This window comes from Choloepus didactylus, chromosome 2 (assembly GCF_015220235.1).
Source record: "Choloepus didactylus isolate mChoDid1 chromosome 2, mChoDid1.pri, whole genome shotgun sequence".
Lineage (NCBI taxonomy): Eukaryota > Metazoa > Chordata > Mammalia > Pilosa > Megalonychidae > Choloepus > Choloepus didactylus.
In genome coordinates, this window is record NC_051308.1 from 68932725 (window position 1) to 68940478 (window position 7754).

The 7754-nt window shown below is 40.6% G+C and overlaps 1 pseudogene; it reads right to left on the reverse strand.

Moving 5' to 3' along the window:
• Nucleotides 1–5109: 5109 nt before the first annotated feature.
• LOC119516193 lies at nt 5110–6727 on the reverse strand (annotated as a pseudogene).
• Between the last annotated feature and the right edge of the window lie 1027 nt (nt 6728–7754).

Genomic DNA, 7754 nt, shown 5'->3' on the forward strand with positions numbered 1-7754 from the left:
TTCTGCCACTCTGTGTCTTTTTATTGAGGAGTTTAATCCATTTACATTTAGTGTTATTACTGTAAGGGCAGTACTTTCTACTACCATTTTGTTTTTTGGAATTTATATGTCATATCTTATTTTTTCCTCTCCTTTTACCTTTCCTGATAATCTTCATTTCTGCACTCTTCTCCAACTCTCTCTCTCCTGTCTTTTCCTATCAGCCTGTAGCACTCCCTTTAGTATTTCTTGTAGTGCCGGTCTCTTATTCACAAATTCTCTCAGTGTCTGTTTGTCTGAAAATGTTTTAATCTCTCCCTCATTTTTGAAGGAATGTTTTGCTGGATATAGAATTCTTGGTTGGCAGTTTTTCTCTTTCAGTATTTTAAATATATCATGCCACTGTCTTCTTGCCTCCATGGTTTCTGCAGAGAAATCTGTACATAGTCTTATTGACTTTCCCTTGTACGTGCTGGATTGCTTATCTCTTGCTGCTTTCAGAATCTTCTCTTTGTCTTTGACATTGGACAATCTGACCAGTAAGTGTCTTGGAGTAGGTCTATTGAGATCTATTCTATTTGGGGTATGTTGTACTTCTTGAATCTCTAATTTTCTGTCTTTTATAAGAGTTGGGAAATTTTCAGTGAATATGTCTTCTATTACTCTTTCTGCCCCTTTTCCCCTCTCTTCTCCTTCTGGGATACCCATAACACGTATATTTGTGTGTTTCATGTTGTCACTCAGCTCCCTAAGACCCTGCTCATATTTTTCCATTTTTTTCACCATCTGTTCTTTTGTGTGTATGAATTCGAATGACCTGTCTTCCAGTTCACTGATCCTTTCTTCTGCCTGTTCAAATCTACTGTTGTGTCCCTCCATTGTGTTTTTCATCTCCTCCATTTTGGCCTTCATTCCCATGAGTTCTGCCATTTGTTTTTTTAAGCTTATGAATTCTTGTTTATGGTCATCCAGTGTCTTCTTTATATCCTTCAGCTCTTTTGCTATATCTTCCTTCATTTCCTCAAATTTATTTAGCATTAGTTGCCTCCACTCCTGTGTCTCACCTGAGCTATTAGTTTGTTCCTTTGGCTGGTCCATGTTTTCGTGTTTCCTGGTATGGCTTGTTATCTTAAGTTGTCTAGGCATCTGATTCTCTTGATTAGTTTATTTTGGATCTTGTTTTCTGTGTTTTACTTAGTGGTTTTCTTGTTGGTTGTCTTTGTTTTCTGGCCTTTGTTATTCAGTTCAACTTATTCTAGACCTCTAACTTAGGTTCTATTTAGTTGATCGGAATTTTTCCCCTCTTGTTTTTTCTGTTTCTTGCTCTGCCTCTATGTAACCTTTTTGTGAGTGGGTCTCATCAGATATGGTCAACCCTAGTCAGATTTTCCCAGTCTAGTGAGGCTCAGGTCTCATTGGGAGGGTATGGAGTTTTCCTGAGAATGAGACCCTCCTATGAGGCCTTTAGAATTGGTGCTTTTCCTCTCCTGTCCAGCAGGTGGTGCTGGCCAGCCCGCAGCTCCCCCACCAGTGTAAGGAGGTATGGAGCCTTTAGTTCTCCTGGTGACTCTGATCCTGTCAGGGGCATGGCTGACTGAAGCTGGAATCTGAATTCCAGCCCCTGGGGTCTGAATTCCCAGAAGGAGGACTGCCAGTTGAGCTGGGCCTCCCTCTACTCTCCCAATCCTCAGAATTCCAGTTGTCTCTCAGGGGCACTATTCCCTTCTCCTCTCTCCTCTTTGGGGCCTCTCCAGGTAGATTCTTTGGTTAGCCTGAGTTGCCAATTAAAGACGGGGGTGGAGGCCTTCAGTAGTTAATACGGAATTCAAAGACACTGTTGGTACTCTGTCTCCCCTCAAGCCCAGCCTAGTCCCTCAACCTGGGCTTTCCAATAGAAAATAACCACATATATTACTTTTAGATTTAAAAAAAAAAAAAAAAAAAAGTAGAAAAGAATTCAAGAAAAAGAAAAAAGGGAAAAAAAAAAGAGTCTCTTTTAAACGTTTTTCCCCAGCCTGGAAGTTTTGTCAGTGTCAGAATAGAGCATTTAAAGATATGCTTTGGGCTATTGTCTGATAATTACTCTCCAAACGCTTCAGTTCCACCCCTGCCGGGGGCTATTGAAATGCAAAAAGATAAGGGATCAGCGAGAAGCCAGAAGGGACAAAATGTAAGGGAAAAAAAAAAAATGGCTTTTTTGGAGTCTGGGAATGGGTGCCCGCTTTTACGTGCCCCCACTTCTTGGAGCCCAGCCCTTCTTTAGCACCCCAGCTCCCAAAGTTAGTTAATTAATTTGTTAATTAATTCTGCAGTTGAGGCTGGTTTGAGCCTCCCTTCTTGCCCTCAGCAGATTGCTGTTTTTTGGTTTTTTTTTTCCCCCCTTTCAGGGATCCAGCAGCAAGACAGTCTGTGAGGTCTGGGTGGGGAGGGGCGCCAGACCCCTGGTCCGGGAAACTTACAATGTTCGCTGCGATCTCAGCTTTTCCTCCAATTCCAAACTTGTGTCCAATGTGTGACTGGTTACTGGAGACCCCGAAAACACTGTTTCATATAGTTCTTGGGTAATTGCCAGGTGCTCTAGGGGAGAGACGAAATTCTGCTCCTCACCACTCCGCCATCTTGCCCCGCCTCCCAGTCATGCTTTTAATAGAAATTTGGCCAGAAAGCTTTTAAATATCATTTCCCTTTTTTCAGGGTGTGGGAGGTGGGGTAATGTTTTGTAGTAACATTTATTTTTTTTCTCTGATAAAATACATATTTATCATGTAATAAAAGGATAATCACAATTAATACTTTAGTATATTTCCTTCAGGATTTTTCTATTCAAATACAAAAATAACTGCCATTTACTCTTACGATGGAACGTGACAATTATTTGACAATAATTTATTGAAAAATAATCCCACGAAGAACAGTGACGTGGGTTTCCCTGCCTAGGTAATGACGCTGTAATGATTTTAAGGAGCTAGTTGGACAGCATAGTAGCTAAGGTACACAAACTGCTGGGAAATGAACTGGAACTAGTGAGGAGCCTATGGTACTGATCGTGGCATAGAGGAGCAGGATCTCTGCTTGACCTTTACTTTCACTCTATAACGTAAACCCACCAGAGCAGGATCTTAAATGTGGGATGGGGTAGAGGGATAAAGAGAAAAGTAAAGGGAAAGGTCAAGGTGACACATGCTGAGTCTGCCTGGAACTTAAAACCAGATTCCTTTCCAGAAGCAAGGTCTCTTGGCTTCTTGAACTTAAGGCTAATCTTGAGTACTGGTGGGGGGTGGGGGGCAGGGAGGGCTCTCATTAGGTCTCTGTGGAGATACAATATGGTCTTCACATAATCACACAACTTTAAACAATCTTTATAAACAGCATGGTGGGTGGGTTCTCTGAAATATTTCACCGGGGCCTATACTAGTTGTGGGGCTCCCTGAGTACTAGATTTTGCCATATTTGATACCTACAGGCACTTAACAAATACAGAATGACACAAAAATCATCTCTCCCTATTAGGAATACTTAGCCACTGTGACGGTCAGGTTCATATTGTGACGGTCAGGTTCATATGTCAACTTGGCCAAGTAATGGTGCTCAGTTGTTTGTTCAAGCAAACACTGGCCTAATTGTTACTGTGAGGACATTTTGTGGACTTAAATCATCATTAAGTTGATTGCATCCATGGCTGATTACATCTATAATCAACTGAAGAGAGATGTTTTATCCAATCAGTTGAAGGCTTTAAAAGGAGAGGTGATGATTTCAGCAGTCAGAAGAGAGAATTTTCATCTATACTTCAGCCAGCCGACTTCTCTTGAATTCATCAAACATCTTCATCAGAGTTCCCAACTTGCACCCTGCCCTGTGGAATTTAGACTTGTGCATCTCCACAGTTTTGTGAGACAATTTCATAAAATCTCAAAATATTTACAGTTATCTTGTCAGTTATGTTTCCCTAGAGAACTCTGACTAATATGAAGCATTCCACAGAAATCTCCTCAGAAGTTGTTGGATTAAAGAAACCTATTCAACCTAAGTCATGATATTGCCACTATGACTTCCAATCTGTTTGGTGGCTTCTCAGATACCTCAGTGATCTCCCAAGTATTAAGAAATTTTATTTCAGGATATCAATTTTGTTCTCTTTAATTAAACTAAACCAGATGGTGTTCAGAGAACTGAAAATTTCTGGTCCACACAGCTTCTATCACTACCAATGAGATGTCACATTGGTTGACTGAGTCATTCTTAAGTTTTCTGACGGTAATTGTGTGGTGTGTGCTTCTCCTTATCATATAAATATTAAGGAACAGAAATCATATGTAGAGCTGTAGAGTTCACCCTCAATTGAACAGACAAAAAGGGACACATAGCACAGCACTGAGCAGTTGGTATCCACATGGTTCTCAGCATATGGGCTCTGGAGAAGATGCAACTTCATGGCCTCGAGGAAATACATAAGCAAGTCTGAATGAAACAATAAGTATTATTCAACAGATGACATGTTCACACAAAATAAGTAAGGTTGTATATAGGGTTCAAACTACTCCCTGAATAAGCTTAATAACACCCTGGGGGGAGGGGTGAATGAGAGTTTAAGCTTTCCAAGGATTATGGTTCAAAGCCTTTGAAATCTATAGGAGGTTAAATGAAATGAGAACTTGACTCTATAGTAATAATCCTTCTCTTGGGCACCAGCACAAGGTGGTAGTTATTCTCTAAGTTTAATAAATTACATATGATACTATCAAATTAAGACTGAAGTTTTAAGGAAAATCCTTATTTGGGGAGAAGGCAGGTTTGAGCATTAATACTCCAACTCTTGACTTCTTGACAATAAAACATACTGAACCAAAAGCCCATGAAAGTACAACAAAGAGTTCTACTAATTGACAAAATAGCTGCAACATGGCAAAGGCAATTATGAAGTAACATTTTTGAAAAAGCACAGAGCATGTAGATTCCAAAAAAAGCTGTTTCTGATATTTAGAACAGGAAGAAGTGGTGAGTAAACTCCTTAAAAACATTCACTGGTGAATATTACATCTTTCCCACTATTTTTGTTTGTTTGTTTATGAATTATTATTGAGAACAGGGCAAGGAAAGGTACTGCTTTTCTGGACAAGTGAGGAGATGTTATACCCCTGCAATGGTACTTTGTGGCTGAAAGCCCTCCCTCCAATGGCTACCAATGTCAAAGTGGATAGAGACCTCATAGTGTACTACTAAAGTATCACCTTTAATGAAGGTTCTTTGTCTTAGGACTTCCAGATGCAAAAAGTCACATAGCTGAAAGCTTTAGGGTTCTGTGGGATTGTGGGTTGCCAGAAGGCAAGCAGCTCTGCCTTGGCATCCATTATCTCTTCATGGTTTTGCCTTATAGGTGCTTCAGACTGATCAAGAATTGTAAGGTGTGTTGTATCCTGCAAGGGCTAAGGGAGATGGCTATCATAATCTCCTTGCATTGTGTGGACAGAGAGGGATCTATAGTTTGCACAGTACAGAGAAGTTGGTAATTGAAGTTGCAGGTGCATGCACAGTTTGTAGCCAGATTTGCCGGTGTAGAATACAGAGCAATGAATGACAACAGGTTTCTCTTCTTGAGATTTCCAGTGCATCCCAAATTTGCCAGTCTTCCAGAAGTAAATCGCATTGCACTGCTTGGCTTCTATTTCAGCAGTTTTGTCCTCAAGGATTTGAATAGTTTGAGCTCATCTACATACATGCTCTGAATTTCCATTTTAGCAATTAGCTCCTGGATTTGGTAGTCTTGTCTTACAAGGTGACTCTTTAACTGCTGAATGATTTCTTAGAAATTCTGAACCTCTGGGTGACATCCAAAGGGAACTCCAGACAGAGAGGTGGAATCATATGGAAGCATATCACATTGAGGTATGGGAGTTAAAGCCAGGTTTAGTTTCTGAAGATCCTGGGCCAACATTCTCATGTGTGACTGGGCATTCTCCTGTAGTTGGTGTGCCAAGTGATTCCTCTGCATCTTTTCATGTCACCCAAAATTAATGAACATGCATGGAATTAGGGCTGTAGGACAATTTAGATCATAATGATTAGGAATACGTTTTCTGATGAGTATGATATTGTAGTATTCACAAGTGACATTTGTCAAAGGACAGTTCTGGTCATGGATCTCTTTATCTTCAAATGCCATTGATACAACACAGTTCATGTAAGAAACCTGTCTCCTTGGACACTCCTTAAGAATGTCAATATTAGACTGGCATTATTGGAAGGGGTGTTGATGTTGGGGACAAACCATAAGTGCAAACTCACAGTGTGCTTTGTGTTTCTCTAGATGCCTCTGTTCCATTTTGTGCAAACAGCCTTTATCTGGACACTTCATGATCAGAGAAAGAATTTCTTGTTTTGCAAAATTGTCAGGAAAAAGTTGATTTTCCAACAGTATTTCATTGTCAACCAGGCATTTGTGACCTGCATCCTTTATTGATTTGATGATGCAGGCTTTGCAGAACCTATAAGCACATGGTGTTTGCACTGCTTCCTGTAATGCCATCAAGCAGATGGGGCATTCATTATTTCTTTCCAGGGGTGGGTCAAACTCCACATCATATCCCTGGATCTCTTCCATTAAGAAGCTAGAGAGTTCCCCTGTACTGGGAGTTCCACTCGCACCGTTATCTTTGGCTGCCGTGCTATAGGAGCTGGCCATGTCAGGACAACAGTCACTTTCTGGCTGGCTGGAACCACAGTTGTTTTAACAGTTTGGCAGATTCATAGTAACTTAAGTTGCCTGCCCATGTCTGCTGGGCCTATAAAACAGGAGGTCAGGGCTTCTCCAGGCAGCCTGACTCTCTCCAAGTTGCTGGGAGAGAATGGGCACCTTGCTCAGAGCTGAAGCAATCTGATGCCAATCTCCTGGCATGAAGGCCACTGCTTCCATGGGCTTCCTGGAGCCCAAGCCTCCAATGACCCAGCTTCTGCCTTCGCTTGTCCTTCATTCTTTTGTATACGGATATCTAGTTCTCTCATCATCATTTGTTGAAGAGAATATTCTTTCCTAATTGAGTGAACTTGGAAACTTTGTCAAAAATCAATTGGCCATAGATGTGGATTCTATTTCTGAACTCTCAATTGATTCTATTGGTCTATATATCCATCTTTGTGTCAGAGCCATACTGTTTTGACCGCTTGCTTTGAATATGCTTTGAAGTGAGGAAATTGTGAGTCCTTCAACTTTGTTATTCTTTTTCAAGATGGTTTTGGCTATTCAGGGCCCATTACCCTTCCAAATAAATTTGATGATTGCCTTTTCCATTTCTGAGAGTAGGCTGTTTGGATTTTGATTAGGATTGCATTGAATCTGTAAATCGTTTTGGGTAGAACTGACATCTTAACAATATTTAGTGTTCGAATCCATGAACATGGAATGAACTTCCATTTATATAGATGTTCTTTGGTTTATTTTAGCAAAATTTTATAGTTTTCCATGTATACATCCTTTACATCTGTTTTAGTTTCCTAGGCTGCTTAAAGCAGATCCATGAAATGGGCTGGCTAAACATTGAAAATTAATTAGCTAACAGTTTGAGGCTGAGAGCATGTCCGAATCAAGGCATCATGAAGGCAATACTTTCTTCCCAAAGACTGGCTCCCAATGATCTTTGGCTCCTCTGCCACATGGCAAGGCACATGGTGGCATTTGCTAATCTATCTCTTCTCCTCTGGGTTTTAATTGCTTTCAGCTTCTTGCTTCTGTGGCTTTCTCTCTCTTGCTCTGTATTCATTCCATTTATAAAGGACTC